General features: G+C 37.6%; 1 protein-coding gene and 1 non-coding gene across 3 annotated transcripts in view; one reads left to right on the top strand and one right to left on the bottom strand.

Moving 5' to 3' along the window:
- Positions 1–17201, top strand: part of SMURF1 (SMAD specific E3 ubiquitin protein ligase 1) — a 113401-nt gene that overhangs the window by 32545 nt on the left and 63655 nt on the right. The gene's annotated exons all lie outside the window — the stretch shown is intronic.
- LOC140639210 (U6 spliceosomal RNA) lies at positions 6976–7077 on the bottom strand. Its single transcript, XR_012036001.1, has one exon. It is a non-coding gene; the product is annotated as a U6 spliceosomal RNA (small nuclear RNA).

The following is a 17201-nucleotide window of genomic DNA, read 5'->3' as shown; positions in this document are numbered from 1 at the left end:
CTTTTTTTTTTTTTTAATGTAGCAAGAAATCCCAATAATCACCTCCAAGAATACATGAATTTTCTCTGAACTTGCATGTGTCATGCAGTGTGTATTTACCACTAACTGGACAAGTGATTAACCATCATCAAAACCAGAAAATGTTACTGGGATTTTAAATTTGGTGGTTGCTGCATTTTCAAGATTACATCAAAGCATTGATAAAATAGTTGTGTTTTAAATGGAAAATTTAAATCTGGGAAGCTTTTTAAGATTTGTGTTTGTCACATCTTGGCATGAGTTTCTCGTTTGTAGTCTAGTTATGAAAAGATTCTGGTTTCCATATGTATGTTTAAAATACTCTGAGTCATGGATGCAAATGAGTAATAGACATTATATCTATATTAGATTTCTGCTTTGTCATACCTCCACGTGAGGCCAGTGCATTTCTTTTAGTACTTGCAATAGCATACACATCGAATTGGCAAAATGGCATTCATTTTAAATATACTTCCCTGTGTTTTTTATTAATCTTCAGAAATTACTGTATTGAAATGAAAATGTATGTTTGATTTCACAGGATGCTTAGGAAAAGGGTCTGTATGCATACGTGTGTATGCACACAGACATGTATGTATATGGTGCTGTGAGTGGCATATGCACATTGATTATGAGATGGCGCCATTATAGGTGCCCCTAGATGAAGCAAAATGCTGTGAACCAAACAACAGAGCTTTCTTTCTTTCTTTATTTTTTTTTTAATTTTTATTTATTTATGATAGTCACAGAGAGAGAGAGAGAGAGAGAGAGGCAGAGACACAGGCAGAGGGAGAAGCAGGCTCCATGCACTGGGAGCCCGACATGGGATTCGATCCCGGGTCTCCAGGATCACGCCCTGGGCCAAAGGCAGGCGCCAAACCGCTGCGCCACCCGGGGATCCCTCTTTATTTTATTTTTTAAGTGGGGCTTGAACTCACAACCCTGAGATCAAGACCTGAGTCAAAATCAAGAGTTGGATGCCTAACTGGCTGAGCCACCTGGGCGCCCTGACAGAGCTTTCTTATTATCTCTCATTTTTATGTATACTCTTGAAAGGGTAACTTATTTAAGTATAAATTTTTATCCTGTAGTATTTTTGTGCATTGTAATTAAAAAGTAAAAGCAATATAGATGAAAGAATTCCTAAAATATCTTCATATTCAGTATTCATCTCTCTGAATCAGCTGTTTGACACAAAATCAATAATATTTTGTGTATTTCTGCATACTGTGCCATAAATAGTGTTGACCATGCACCCTTTTCTAGAAGAATGGGCCATTCTTAGTTCTGTTAGTTTTTAAAAACCACTTTATTGAGATACAGTTGACACACCATGCAATTCACCCATGTAGGTGTAAAATGGGTTTTGGTGTATTTTATTTTTAAAAGTTGTGAAATATATGTAGAACTATTTACCATTATAACCATTTTTAAGTATACAATTCAGTGTTGTTAATTACATTCCTAGTGCTGTGTAACTGTTACCACCATGTATTTCCAAAACTTTTTTTTAAATCACCCCAAACAGAAGGTCAGTAATGAAGTAATAACTGATCATTTCCCGCTTCCTGAACCTCCTGGTAGCTTCTCATCTATTTTTTAAATGAATTTGCCTGGTTTAGATATTTCATAAAAGTGTAATCATGCAGTGTCTGTCTTTCTGAGTCTGGCTTCTTTCGACTTAGCATGTTTTCAAGGTTTGTTCCTGTTGTGGCATGTGTCGATTTCTTTCTATGTTATGACTGACTACTTCATTGCATGGATATACTACTTTGCTTATCCATTAATCAGTTGATGGACACCTGGGCTCTTTGCACCTTCTGGCTATTATTGTGAATAATGCTGTGATGAACATGGATGTGCAAGTATGTACTGAGCCTCTTCTTCCAGTTCCTATGAGGTATATACCTTGGAGTGGAATCTTTGGGTCATATGGTCACTCTCTGTTTACCTTTCATCGTCTCTCTAAGTTTTAATGCTGGTACTTTTGATCTGTACACACGTACAGGCAATGACAGACTGATTGTAAGATGCATCTTGATTTCAGAGAGGTTAAGACACAGGCCTTAGGATTGATGAAATATTGTATTTTGATATTTCATAAAGCTGGATGCCTTTAAGGAAGTCAACATACTTCTATTAGATCTTCATCCGAATATATTCTTAAAAAGCATTTGTAAGAAATACAAGTTCTCTGCTACAAAGGAATACATTTCATTTGTACATTATTTGGGGCAAACCCTAGGAAAATATGAAGAAAGAAAAAAACCCTGCCTATTCTCTCTTTCTCTGAGAAATACTGCTATTAGTCTATTACTCTGATTTTGTTTCTCGGTTATTTTTTCCAGACATACATGTTTTAGTTTAATTCTTCTATCTTTAGGATTCCTGTCAAAAGTAATATATATTCAATTTTGAAGTTACAGTTTTTGCAATAGAAAGTGAAAGCTGTCTGCTCCTTCCCCTCCCCCTTGCTCCTGCCCCATTAACCCATCAGGTAATTTTGTTCTATGCCTGTATCAATGTTTATTACTATCATTTTATTGTCATTATATTTCATTGTCATGGGATCATACTAACATTTTATAATTTGTTTTTCAAATTAGAAACAGGTCTATTGTATACATAAGGAGATCTAATGATGTCATTTTATTTTTTCCTTAATTAAAATGTTTGTTTGTAAAAATGGAATACCTGCATATGGTAATAAATAGTAAAGTAGTACAGAAGAGATTAGGTTGAAAAATTGACAGTACCTTTTCCTGCCTTTCTTCACGCCCCGGAGTTTCTATCTTTAGTTCCTTTGGTGACTCCAGATAATACAAATATGCTTTTAGTGTTTACTTAATTTTTCAGAACAGTGTGGCTCTTCTGTGAGAACTTCCAGGTTTGCCCAGATTCTGTTAGAAGGTAGCTGGCATTTGTAGCTTTGGTTTTCCATCTCCGTCCCCTATGCACTTTTGTTTATAAGTGTCGCATCTGCACATCAGACCAGCACATGGTCCCTGCTCCATTATTGAATTTCTGCCAGACCTTTTTTCCTGTTCCTTGATTCCTTTCATCAGTGAATCCAGGAATTTACCCCCTCACCTCTTGCCACTGTGTAGCATGCCTTTGTTATAATATTGATATGACGGTAGTAGATAAATTCTCTTTCAAAACTCCTAAGAGACAGATGTATGGGATGTTAGTATTACATACTAACTTACATACTAAGAATAGAGAAATATGGAGATAATTCTATTAAAATGTTAGTGTGATTTTAGAAAAGATCTAAAAATTTCAAGTTACTGTTTATATATTTTGCCTGTATTTTGTACAGGGTATAGATTTAAATGGGATCAAAATTCATAATCCTAATATGCTCCTATAAAAGAGCTAACTTATGATTCTTTGTCTTTTTTAATTTTTTAAATTTTTTAAAATTTTTAATTTTTTTTGTCTTTTTAAATTTCAAATACACACCATAAGTTACGTATTTTTATCGCCCCAGTAGCATATTAAAATAGTCCTTAAGCTTGTCTAGACGTGGGAATGCAAACTAAGAAAAACAAAGTTACTGTATATTTTTGTACATATTATTTTTCCCCCTTAATGTGAGATTAAAATGTTTGGATCTTTAGATGTGGAATTCCCACTCGTATTACAAAAATTGAATGCAAATCATACGGTAAAGATACATATTGTGTTTTCAGTTTGAGATTTAATTGTGCATGTCTTCTGTAGTGTATTCATTTGTATGTTTAAACCTCCACTCAAGTAGGGGCCAGGAACACAGTATCTCAGCTTTTAAATTAGTGGAAATGGCATGTTAGCATTGCTGGAACATTCTTACCACTACTTCCCTCCCCACCCTACCGCCGGTTTCTTTAGCATGTAATAGTAGCATTGTTCCTCATCAAGAATCAGGTTCTTAGCGGTACCTGGGTTCTTAGTCAGTTAGGGGGCCAACTCTTGATTTTGGCTTAGGTCATGATCTCAGGGATTGAGCTTCACGTTGGGCTCCACGCTTAGCAGGGAGTTTGCTTGAGGATTTTCTCTCACTCCCTCTGCCCCTCCTCCTGTTCATGCTCTCATGTACTCTCTCTAAAATAAATAAATAAATCTTATTTATTCAGAGGTAACTTTTCAGAAGATTGAACTGAATTTTAAAATGAAAATAAGTGGCAGGAAAACTTGAGCGCAGTTAAAAATTGGATACCTTTTTAGGGTAAATCCCCAGCAGTGCAATTGCTGGGTCATAGGGCAGCTCTATTTTTAACTCTTTGAGGAACCTCCACACAGTTTTCCAGAGTGGCTGCACCAGTTCACATTCCCACCCACAGTGCAAGAGGGTTCCTCTTTCTCCATATCCTCTCCAACATTTGTGGTTTCCTGTCTTGTTAATTTGCACCATTCTCACTAGTGTGAGGTGGTATCTCAATGTGATTTTGATTTGTATTTCCCTGATGGCAAGTGATGTGGATGGAGCATTTTCTCAGTGCTTGTTGGCCATGTCTGTGTCTTCCTCTGTGAGCTGGAACACCTGCACTCCAATGTTTCTAGCAGCAATGTCCACAATAGCCAAACTGTGGAAGGAGCCTCAGTGTCCATCAGAATGAATGGATAAAGAAGATGTTGTTTATGTATACAATGGAATATTACTCAGCCATTAGAAACGACAAATACCCATCATTTGCTTCGACAGATGGAACTGGAGGATATTATCCTGAGTGAAATAAGTCAATCGGAGAAGGACAAACATTATATGGTCTCATTCATTTGGGGAATATAAAATATAGTGAAAGGGAATAAAGGGGAAAGGAGAGAAAATGAGTGAAAATATCAGTGAGGAAGACAGAACATGAGAGACTCCTAACTCTGGAAAACGAACAAGGGGTGGTGGAAAGGGAGGTGGGCGGGGGGTTGGGGTGACGAGGTGATGGGCACTGAGGGGGGCACTTGACCCAGGTGAGCAGTGGATGATATGCTATATGTTGGCAAATTGAACTCCAATAAAAAAAAAGAAAATGAGGATGAAAAAAAATTGGATACCTCTTTGTCTAATTATTTTTTTTAAAAGTCTAAAAAAAATTTCACTTTATTAATAAGTAAAGGGTTCTTTTGCCTGCCAGATTTATCTCTGGCCTTTGTTTCTTGGATTTGGGTTTAAAATTTGATGAGTATTGTCTTGTATCTCTCTTTGACTCAGAATATTCTTGTTGATTTGTGAGTCTATCTACATTTCCTTTCCACTCCACGTTGTGCGGTCTTCCTTGCCTATGAGTTCAGCCTCAGTTCGATCATTGATAGAATGCATCTAGCAGTAACTCATTAACTATGACTGGGAGCTAATGATTGACATTCTAACAAAGATACAAACCTCATTCAAATAAATGTGCTTCTTTTCACACATCACCTGGGAAGGCTGGGTATATGTTTTTATAATGTTTGGCTCAGAACTTGCAACTGCATTTTTACATTGAGGGGCTGGTTGCTCTCTTCCTTTCTTACTAGATAAAATACACCTTTCCAGCACCAAATTCATAGATTTCCTGCCATCTAGCCTGCTGTTAACCTCAGTGTTTTTAAGGGAACATTTGAGTACATTAACCTTAAAAATAAAAGTCATTTGTTTTACCAGCAAAAATAGTTTTATTTGGTAATAACAGAATTACAGTTCAGGACAAGCAAGCTATGATAAAACCATAGGCAAGTCCAATAGAGGACAAGAATGTTATTTTATGGAGAACAAGGAAGTTGAGAGGGATTGTTTTGAACAAAAGTCCAGTGGTATAAAGAGTTCAGAGTGATAAGGGTTTCTCATTGGCTGAGTTGCTGGGATGGTCCATTTCTTGTAAGGGATGCATGTACATTTCAGTGTTGGCATGTAATTGAGGATTCTTTCCTGTTAAGGATTCTTCTATAAGGGGTCTGTGATTGGCGTTGGGTAGTATGTCTCCGCCTTCCAGCCTCCCCTCCTGGCATCCTTAGTCCCCTTTAGTTGGATTTCTCTTTATTAATTTTCCCAAGAATTTGTAAGCTTCAATGATTAATAATGGTCCTAGATCGGTAGTTTAAAATATAAGTCAGAGACTCAGTTTCAAGCATGGTTTGCTTCAATCCCTCAAAAACCATTCTGGTTCACTTGTTAGAGCTCACATTTTTGCCATGTGCTTTTTCTGCTTTGGTGTTAGTTAGCCCAGGTGCCCGAATAGCTCTAGACTTTGTAAAAAACAGTCAATTGATCAGACTGAAGAGATTAACCTAAAGTTATTTATTTATTTATTTATTTATTTATTTATTTATTTATTTATTTATTTATTTTATTTATTTATGATAGTCACACAGAGAGAGAGAGGCAGAGACACAGGCGGAGGGAGAAGCAGGCTCCATGCACCGGGAGCCCGATGTGGGATTCGATCCCGGGTCTCCAGGATCGTGCCCTGGGCCAAAGGTAGGCGCCAAACTGCTGTGCCACCCAGGGATCCCTTAACCTAAAGTTTTAAGATCAAATCGATCTTATTGTATACATTTAGAAAGAATATGACAGGTTGGCATTATTTAAGGGTAAAATCTTCATAGAGTGGTATCCCTATGCTGTTCATCCCACCTTTTGTGATGATGTTTTTGGTTCATTGTTTTTCCAAATAATTTTTAAGCTGATTGTTAATATCTTATTTTAGAACGATTTTTTTTTCTTAAGTTTTTATTTTGATCACCCGGTGCTCATCGAGTCAAGTACAGTCCTTAATCCCCATCCCCTCTTTCACCCATTTCCCCACCCCTTCCGCTCTGGTAACCATCAGTTCTTTATAGTATAGAGTCTGTTTCTTGGTTTGTCTCTTTTTTTCCCTTTGCTTGTTTGTTTCTTAAATTCTGCATATGAGTGCTATTGTATGGTATTTGTCTTTCTCTAACTTATTTCATGTAGTGTTACACTCTCTAGTTCTATCCATGCCCTTGCAAATGGCTAGAAAAAATATAGAACACTTCACAAATGTGTGTGTCATCCTTGTGCAGGGGCTGTGCTAATCTCTGTATCATTCCAATTTTATTTATTTATCCTTTTTAGAGAGAGCCTACGTGTGTGGTGAGGAAGAGGAAGAGAGAGAATCATAAGCAGGCTCCATGCCCAGCATGAACCTGACTTGGGGCTTGATCTCATGATCCTGAGATCATTACCTGAGCCAAGATCAAGAGTTGATGCTTAACTGACTGAGCCACCCAGGTGCCCCAGTATCATTCCAGTTTTAGTATACATGCTGCTGAAGTGAGCATGAATATTTTCATTACTTTAAAAAGAAACCCTGTACCGATAGCAGTCATTCCCTGTATCCTTCTCCCCAGCCCTTGTAATCACTAATCTATAGTCTGTCTATATGGACATCATCTATTCTGGACATTTCATAGCAATGGAATCATATAATATGCAGGTTTTTCTTTCACTTAGCATAATGTTTTCAAGGTTCGTCCATGTTGTGTTATATATTAGCACTCCGTTCCTTTTTATTGCTGAATAATATTCCACTGTATGGGCATACCATATTTTGTTAGTTCATCATCAGTTGATAGACATTTGAATTATTTCACTTTTGGACTGTTGTAAATAATGCTCCTGATAAAAATTCATGTACAAGCTTTTATGTAGACCTGTGTTTTCAGGTCTCTTGAGAATACACCTAAGTGGAGAATTGCTGGGTCAAATGCTACTCTGTGTTCAACATTTGGATGAACTGCCAAACTGTTTTTCAGAGTGGCTGAACCATTTTATAGTCCTACCAGTAAAGTCTAAGTGTTCTGATTTCTCCACATTCTCACCAGTACTTGATATTGTCATATTTATCTTAATCATCCTAATGGGTGAGAAGTAGTATCTAACTGTGGTTTTGATCTATGTTTCTCTGATAACTAATGATGTTGAGCATCTTTTCATGTACTTACCATTTGTATGTTTTCTTTTGAGAAAATTCTCTTTAAATCCTTTGCCCATTTTTAAATTGATTGCCTTTTCACTACTAATTTTTAGGAGTTTTAAAAACATTTTTATTGAAGTATACGATGTTATATTAGTTCCCGGCATACAGTAATTCAGTAATTTTATACATTACTCATTGCTCACCATGACAAGTGGAGTCACCATTTGTCACCACACACCATTATTAGAATATTATTGACTACATTCTCTCCTGTACTTTTAATTTCTGTGCTTATTTATAACCAGAGTTTCATACCTCTTAATCCCCTTTATCATTAAAAAAATTCCCTTTACCTATAAGTAGATGTAAAGATGTCTGTATCTTATATCTCTATAGATAAAATTGAGGATTGTAGGACTTTTTAATATATTCTGTATACAAATCCCTTATCAGATATTTTCCAATGGTTTTGAAGTATTCTGTGGATTGTCTTTTACTTGATAGTATCCTCTGAAACACAAAGCTTTTTAATTTTGATTAAGTACAGTTTGTATATAACTTCTTTTGTCACTTACCCTTTTGGCATCATATCTAAGTCACCATTACCAAACCCAAGGTCATAAAGACTCCTATATATTCTTTCTATGAGAGTTCTATAATTTCAACTCTTGCATTAACTTTCCATGACCCATTTTGAAGTAATTATTGTGTACAGTGTGAGGTAAGGCTTCAACTTTGTTCTTTTGTATGTGGACATTCAGTTGTCCCAGCACCATTTGTTGAAAAGACTATTCTCTCATTAAGTTATTGTGTGCTCTTGTACTCAATCAGGTGGTATAAATATAAGGGTTTATTTATGAATTTCCGATTCTATTTTATTGACCTAAGTATGTCCAGCCTTACACTGTTCCCATGTCATCTTGTTACCATAGTTTGATTTTAAGTTTTGAAATTGGTGTGAATCTCCAGCTGTGTTCTTTTTTTTTTTCAAGATTGTTTTGGCTTCTGGGTCCCCGAGTGTCCACACAAATTTTAGGATCAGCTTGTCAATTTATGCAAGAAGAAAAAAAAAAAAAACCCAGCTGGAATTTTGAAAGGGAATGCATTGGGTAGATGCCATTGTATTTTAAATATTATACCGAGTCTTTGCTATTGATTGCATTCAACTCCTGGGACAGGCCTCAGTTGTTGGGAGTATGCACTGAAGATTTGTATCTTGGTGGATAAAAATCAGTGCACATCTGAAACTAGATTATTTGGAGAAACACTGAACTGGTGCAATCTACATATTGAAGTCTTTCCTTGGTTTTGTTATTAAAATATGTATATATGGCATCCTCTGGTCAGCATATTTGCTTTGCAGGTTTTTTCAGAACTCTTTCCACCAGTGTCTTGAGATCAGTGAAAAATGTGATAATATGAAGACAAGGAGAATCTTCAGCATTTTAGCTGTGTATTAGAATGGCATTGGTAGTTTTATCAGAGAGTATATGGTGGTGTGGCTGCCTTTTATTTTTTTCTCCCCACACCTATCTTGAGGAAGGAATTGTCTTAGAAAGCAGGAAAGCACTTTGTAAGAAATTTAGGTGGTTTTTTTTGGTAGGGTCAGTCCAACATTGTTCTCTTGCTTTGCCTAAGGCATTATGCTAGCCCCCCGCAGGGGGCTCACATTAGAATAAAACCTCCTTGGACTATGTCTTTTTTGGTGTTTTTTTGTTTTTGTTTTTTTTCCCCTTGGACTGTTTCAGCAGCTTCTAGATAGATGCCTCCTTTCTGCTTCTTCCCATTCCTTCTCATTTTCTGTTCTAGTGCCGGAGTTTCTAGCTTCCTCAAAAAGCCAATCTGATTAGGTTTGGCTCCTCATTGCCCACAGGGTAAAGTTCAAATTCCTGAGCAATTGCAGGTGAGACTTTTTCTAGTCTGGCCCTAGCTCTTTCTCTCTCTCCTAAAGCAAACATCCCATAGAAGCACACCCTTGGCCTTGAATGCATCTGCCTCTTCAGCATATCCTTGTCCATGCTCCTTGTCCACATAGAATGACCTCCCCCAGCACTCCCTGCTTGGCAGGGGCTGGTTCCCCTTTCTCATCTTCCTATGGAGGGCTCCACACAATTTTTTCGTATTCTGCATGTCTTTGTCTTTGCTGCTGCCAAAGATGAGAGGCAGAGATTCCATCACCTCTCTCTCTCCAGTGGCACAGGCCCTGACCAAAGCAATTCTTAAATGTTATTTTAAACAAATGAGGTAGAGATCTGCTCAGAGGATTTGATAATCTCACAAGCTGGGAAGACGTTCAAAGGGCTGACAATCCTTAATACGTCCCTGGATGGGAAACTGTGTGCTATGTAGCTAAATTCTGCAGTTTCTCTGGACCAGATATGGTACAAATATAAATCTCTCCGGTTTTACTCAGCCACAGGGCTTAGTGATCAGTACACTTTCTAGATGCACTGTGTTGTTTTCTCTAGCTGTCCTGTATTTAGTAAAGCTTCAGGCAGAGTATCTGTGAATAGGGGGCTGATGTGTGACACAGGACAAAATAGGCATCAATTAGTGATGAAAACAAGAAAGTGGACTGTTCTATATCATACCCTCGTTGAATCCTATCAGATTTTATTTAAAGATTTTATTTATTTATTCATGAGAAACACAGAAAGGCAGAGAGGCAGGCAGAGGGAGAAGCAGGTTCCCAGGATCCCGGGACCATGCCCTGAGCCAAAGGCAGATGCTCAACCATTGAGCCACCCAAGTGCCCCATTTAATGTGTGTTTTAAATAGAGGCATCTTATGATGGTTAACAATGAAAATTGTACCGGTGGCTAACTCAGGTTTTGTCCAAAGACATCTTTCCTTCATCTTTATTCTTAAAAGGTACTTTTTGCTGGGTAGAGAATTCTAGGTTAGTGGTTATTTTCTTGAAGATGTTCTGTTGTCTTCTGACTTGGCCTGTTGCTTTTGAGAAGTCCATCGTCAGTACTCAGAAATGAGTTGTCATTCCTTTTTCTGTGGCCATCTGTTAAGATTTTTCTTTTTGTCTTTCCTTCCTTGCAGTGTCACTGTTATATACCCTGATGTGTGTTCCCTTTATTTATTCTGCTTGGACTTTCTGAATTTATGGGTTGATGTTTCTCATCACTTCTTGAAAATTTCGCAGCCAGGATCTTTTTCATTGTTGCCCCCCATCCTCTCTTATTCTCCTCTCTCTGGGACTCCAGGTAAACTTAATGTGGAGTTTCTCACTCTGTTTATTTTGCTCTTTTTCTAATTTTCTAAGGTATAAAGTTAGATTTTTCATGTGCAGCTTTTCCAATAAAAATTTGTGTAAATAACATTTTATGGATAACAGTCGTGACCTCTGGTTATTTATTTTAAAAGGTGCAAATTTGTTTTTTTGGTTTGTGTGTATTTTATCACAAGAAACTAGCTAATGGAGATGTGTTTTTTTAGAATACCTGTGCCAGTTTTTCCTATTACTTTTATTCTGTTTTATTTGGTCTGGTTGGACTCATAGCCTATTAAATAGCTTGAGTTGAAAATTTTAAGCCATGTTGGTTAGGACACTCTTTGGACATTGATGCACACAACCAGAAAGATACTTTAAACATTCTGTTACTGTTTTCTTTAGTGATTTAGGTTTGGTAGTGATTTTTGAGAAATTGTAGAAGTGCAGCTTAGAGTTAGTGGATATTGATTTGTAAGAAATCAATGTGGTTATCTGGTGGTGGGTCCTCTGCCCACTTTCACAGTATGAGGTATGAAGTCCCAGCAAGTGACTACATTTCAATTTTCAGATATGACTCCACTGTGCCCTTTACATTAGAAAATTGTAGAAAAGATATCTAAATTTCTTTCTCAGTACTGTGTTAGCTGAATTCCACAGATTTTGCTATGTTAATTTAAAATTTTTCTTTTAGTTTTAAGTATTCTCTAATCTCCCTTAAAACATTCCCTTTCATCCATGAATTATTTATAAGTGTGCTGTTTACTCTCCAAGTGTTGGAGATTTTCCTGTTATCTTTTTCTATTACTTTGCAGGTTAATTCCATTATAATCAGAAGCACATAGTTATACAATTTCAAGTTTTTTACATTTGTTAAAATTTTTTTATGAATGTTCCATGTGTGTTGAAAAGAATGTGTCTCTGCTTGTATGAAGTGTTCGATAAATGTACATTTGATCCATTGAGTTGATGGCTCTCCATCCTTTCTGACTACCCCTTCTGTCGATTACTAGGAGAAGTACTGAAGTCTCCAGCTGTAATTTTGGATTTTTCTGTTTTTCTTTTCAATTCTGTCAGGTTTTGCTCCTACGTGTTTTGAAGCTTTGTTGTTAGACGCATAAACGTTTAAGATTGTTATGTCTTTCTGGCAAATTAACCCTTTTATCATCCTGGAATGTTCCTCTTTATCCCCTATGGCTTTCTTTGTTTTGAAGTCTGCTTTGTGTAATATTAATATAGCCACGCCGGCTTTCTTACAGTAGTGTTTGCATAGTGTATCTTTTCCCCCAGGTGAGTGGCAATTTTCCTCATTCTTTGTGTGCTGAGTAATTTTGGATTATATCCTGAACATCTTGAATATTCTGTTTTGAGGCTCTGCATCTTGTTCTGATCCTGTGGTTGAATGATGATGTATTTGTTTTAGCAGGCATTGGCCTAGTTGGGTTCAGGGTATGCGTTCCAAATGGTCTTCTGCGGGTTGTGGTTTCAGTGTCACTTATGTGTTCATAACCTTTGCAGTGTTATTTGTATCTGATCTGTGTGCTCCTGGTGGCCTGGGCCTTGGCCAGGGGTCTACCCCATAGTTCAGGTGTATGGGATATGTGTATTTGAAAGTTATCACTAGCAGTCCAGAATCAAGGCTTGAGATTTTCTTGGTCACCTAGCTATTATAAAGCTGGGCTGCTATCTGAATTCCTATTCCCACCTGCTGCCTTTCAAGGGCTATCCCAAACTGACATGTGCTTCATCAGGACTCCATCCTTGCCTGTTAGCAGATCCCAGCCCTCATTCCCCAAAGTCCTAAAAAGACACCTCTTAGGAAATAACTACAGGGCAAAAAAAAAAAAAAAAAAAAAGGCAGCTGAGCTTCTTAGTGCTCTCTAGGTCAAGTACTGACTTGAACCTGGGTTCAGTATGTCCTCACAACCGTGTTAGTTGTGTGGGGTGTTCAGGAAGATGCTTTTCATATTTCCTGCAGCTTTTATGTTTTTTAGCCGACTGACTTGCCTTATTTGCCATTACCAAGGGCTGGAAACACTGACAGTTTTTAGTATTTTCCACTTTGTGAGTTAGAGGTGGTGATGGATTGCACTTTGACCATCCAGGATTCATAGGTTGAGGTCCTCAGCCCCCCTGTACCTCAGGATGTGGCTTTCCATTGAGAAATAGGGTCATTGTGGATGCAGTTAGTTGAGATGCGGTCATGCTGAGTACGGTGGGCCCCCCCCCAATCCAATTATGATTGCTATCCTTATCAAATATGGAAATTTGGATGCAGATGAGCAGAAAGGGAGGATGCCATATTGATATGAAGGTAGAGGTTATAGATACATTAGCGCTCCTCCTGAGAGCACCTTTTGGTGCCAGCAAACCAAGAGAAGCTAGGAGAGTGGCGAAGCACAGATTCTCCTTCCCTGCCCTCAGAAGGGACCAACCCTGCCAGCACCTTGGTCTTGGATTTCTAGTCTCCAGGAATGTGAGACAAATTTCCTGTGGCTTAAGGCCACCCAGCACCTGATACTTTGTGATGGCCGCTCTGGCAAACTAATGAAGAGATTGTTTCTCTAAGTTGAGATCTTTAAAAAAAACCTGTTATCTTTAGGTCCTGAAGTATAACTTGAGTACATGGCCCGTTGCCTGTATATAGTAGGTAGGCACTTGAGAAACATTTATAGTTCTTTCTACTAAAATGGAATATTTATGTTCCTAAAAAATCGTGCATTCTGCAAATCATGCACTAAAAATAGTGCCTCATAAGAGAAAAATAAGGTGGTGGCAGATCTCTTAAAATCTCTGCAGCTTGGTAGCTACTAGCAAAAGCAATAATCAGTACCCTAGAGGATTACCTGGATCGCTTAGGTGAACATCTCAGCGTGGCTGGACATTGTTAAAATGGATACTAAAAGTGTACAAGAACGGCAAAGTGGAAATTCTAGCTAGGAGTGCTAGCACTGGTGTATGGATAGTTGGTGTTGAGTTCTGAGACAGTGGGGCTGCTATTACAGGGGACAGGGACAGGAGCCAGTGCCACAACCCAGCTGAGAGACCTCAGCCTGGCTGTGACTCCACCTGTCTGGGGAGTGAGGTCTGGGTGCAGGCTTCCTTCTGCAGCTTGCTTGAAATACAGCTTCCTGTTAAGGCCAAGTTAGATGAGGCCTTGTTTTTCTCTTGCCTGAGATCTCCCATAATTCCATTCCTTCCACTTCTTTGTTTTGGAAACTCACAAATGAATCAGTGAGGCTTCCATGCTGTCATGATGTCATTCCTCGCTTACCAATCAAACATGAACTCATCTGTGTTACAGAAACTCCCAGCAGAACAGATGGTATTTAAATGGAATTGAATTCCCTTTTGTATTCTTCAGATTCACCTGTTAGTCTCCTGTTTATGTTAATGTGACTTAAAAGGCACAGATTTAGTCAGAGCTGTGAATACTTTAAAAATTAGTTGTGAAGTTACTTTAAAATTGATATAAGCATTACCTTCAACTTGTTCAGTTTTAATATTCCCAATTCATGGGAGATATTCCCTTTATGATCTATAAAGCTGTTCATTGTTCTTTCAAAAGGGGTTATTTATGAATTTTTAGGTTTGTGGGTTTTTTGATTTACTTATTGTAATTTAATTATTATTCCTTCACTATTTTATTTGAGTGTGTGTGTGCACAGAAGACAGGGATTCCCACAACCAGTGGGGGGGAATCCTGCAAGCTTCCCACCTGACAATCATGCCCAACCTCTGGATGAATTTTTACTTTGGTCCTGTTTGTATTCTAGTATTTTTAATATTTAAATTAAATATTTAAGGATACTGTTAACAGTTGTAGGATTTTAATTTTGAGATATTATATATATGATTTCAAATAGTAGTTTTCAATTGTTTCTAATCTTGTGTGAGAATATCAACTGGGCTGTTAATGACACTTACAATTTGACTTTTGTTACCTGTTATTTTTGTTTTAAGATTTATTTATTTATTAGAGAGAGAGAGACAAAGAACACATGGGAGTGAGGGGGTAGAGAAAGAGGGAGAGAAAGTCCTAAGCAGACTGAGTGTGGAGCTCAACATGGGACTTGATCTCATGGCCCTGAAATCATGACCTGAACTGAAACCAAGAATCAGACCTGTAACTGACTGCACCACTCAGATGCCTGTTATCTGTTATTTTTGAAAATTGAAATTAATGTATTGCAATGTAGAAAGACTACCAAAGCTTTAATATTTGGACTGCAAAGCTTTTATTTTAGCAAATTATAATCAACTCATAATTGAAAAATTGGCTTATCTCAATATAACCTGGAGTTATATATTTGGCTCTTTTTTTAATTTTTTAAAATTTTTTATTCTTATTTTTATTTATTTTTAATTTTTTTTTTATTATTTATTTATGATAGTCACAGAGAGAGAGAGAGAGAGAGAGAGAGAGAGGCAGAGACATAGGCAGAGGGAGAAACAGGCTCCATGTACCAGGAGCCCGACGTGGGATTCGGTCCCGGGTCTCCAGGATCGCGCCCTGGGCCAAAGGCAGGTGCTAAACCGCTGCGCCACCCAGGGATCCCTGGCTCTTTTTTTTTAATTGGAATATATATATATACAGAAGAGTGTATGATATGCTTTGGAGTAGATTGTTTTAAATGAAGAAAATGTCTTTAAGAGCAACTCTTTACATGAGAAAAGAAATCAAACTGTACTTAGCTTTGCATAAAATGATTTTTGCACGAGAATTTTAGGAATGAAATTGCAAAAACTCCTCAGAATTTGGGTGCCTTTTCTACAGGGCACTGGCAATTTGGCAATATTTTAATGTCCTTATAGGGTGTTTGTTTTGTTATATTTTATTGAATTTGTTTTTTAATTTGTTTAATTTTTAATTTTTTAATTAATTAATTAATTATTGAATTTTGGGGGAGCAAATTCCAGGGAAATCTTTGTTTTCCAGGATGCAACATAATACATCTTTGTGGTGGCAGTACTGTCCATATTCTCTCCTAATTGCTACAGCTAGAGCTGGAAACAGAGGAGATTGGCTTTGTAATGAGAGGAAAGGAAATTTGGTAGTTATTGAGAATACCAAGACTGAAGATGGCTTTAAATTTGATTAATTCCTTAATTCATTTTTGGAAATGTTTTCTGAATATAGGGATTCCCAAGATCCTCAAAGCTTATAATTCTGGAAGTAGGAAGGGAGCAGAGGGTAGCAAGCTTATATTTTTAGGGTGTAGCTTGCATTCCCACTTCACCTTTTTTGAGCTGTAGGTTATTGGAATGCCACGTTTACTCTACCTTTTTTTTTTTTTTTAATTCTCCTCTGGTTCTTCCCTATGCCAGGGCCCTCCCTAGCTCCCACCCGTGTGTCTGATGGGTGCTGCGGGAGTGGCCTTGGGAGCAAAACCTTCTAGGGTGGGTCTGGGGATAGTATCTGAGGTGTGGGTAATACCAGCCATGACAGAACGAGGCCTATGCAGTTGATGACCGTTATTCACGGTAACTACGTTCTGTGAAGTCTCCATGAACACTGAGTTAGTGACTCCTGATCTTTTGCTCATAAGGATACAGAATTGGTTCCTATGAGTCTCTGGTCACATTTCTGTCAACTGAGCAATAATAGTATGTTTCATGTATGCTCCTGTTTAAAGACAATGTATCTATTATGTATTAATAACTAATAATAATGGATAATAATGCTGATTCATTAGCATTTAGCTTGTGGCTAACAGTGCTGTGAGTCATGCTTGAATGAAGCTGGTCTAATTACATGCATTTTTTTCTATGAGGCACATCATAGCCGCCTTGAGTTTGGGGATACCAGGTAGCACTTCTACACTATTTTGCTATTTAAAATCACCCACAAGAAGCACAAAAATGTGGAAAAGGAGTCACTAAATAGATTGCAAAAACAATACTTGTTTGTAGCATGAGTGTTGAAATGAGAAGGCAAAATGTCACATCGTTCAGCCACAGCTAGGAGTGTGTACATTGGGACACTCAAGTTTTTTGTTGATCTGCACGTGTCTGTGAGTGATGACAAAGTACCAGGAGTATTGATTTTGGGGTTATGAGTAAAT

Source organism: Canis lupus, chromosome 8, assembly GCF_048164855.1.
Source record: "Canis lupus baileyi chromosome 8, mCanLup2.hap1, whole genome shotgun sequence".
NCBI lineage: Eukaryota > Metazoa > Chordata > Mammalia > Carnivora > Canidae > Canis > Canis lupus.
This window is presented reverse-complemented; position numbering and strand designations above follow the sequence as displayed.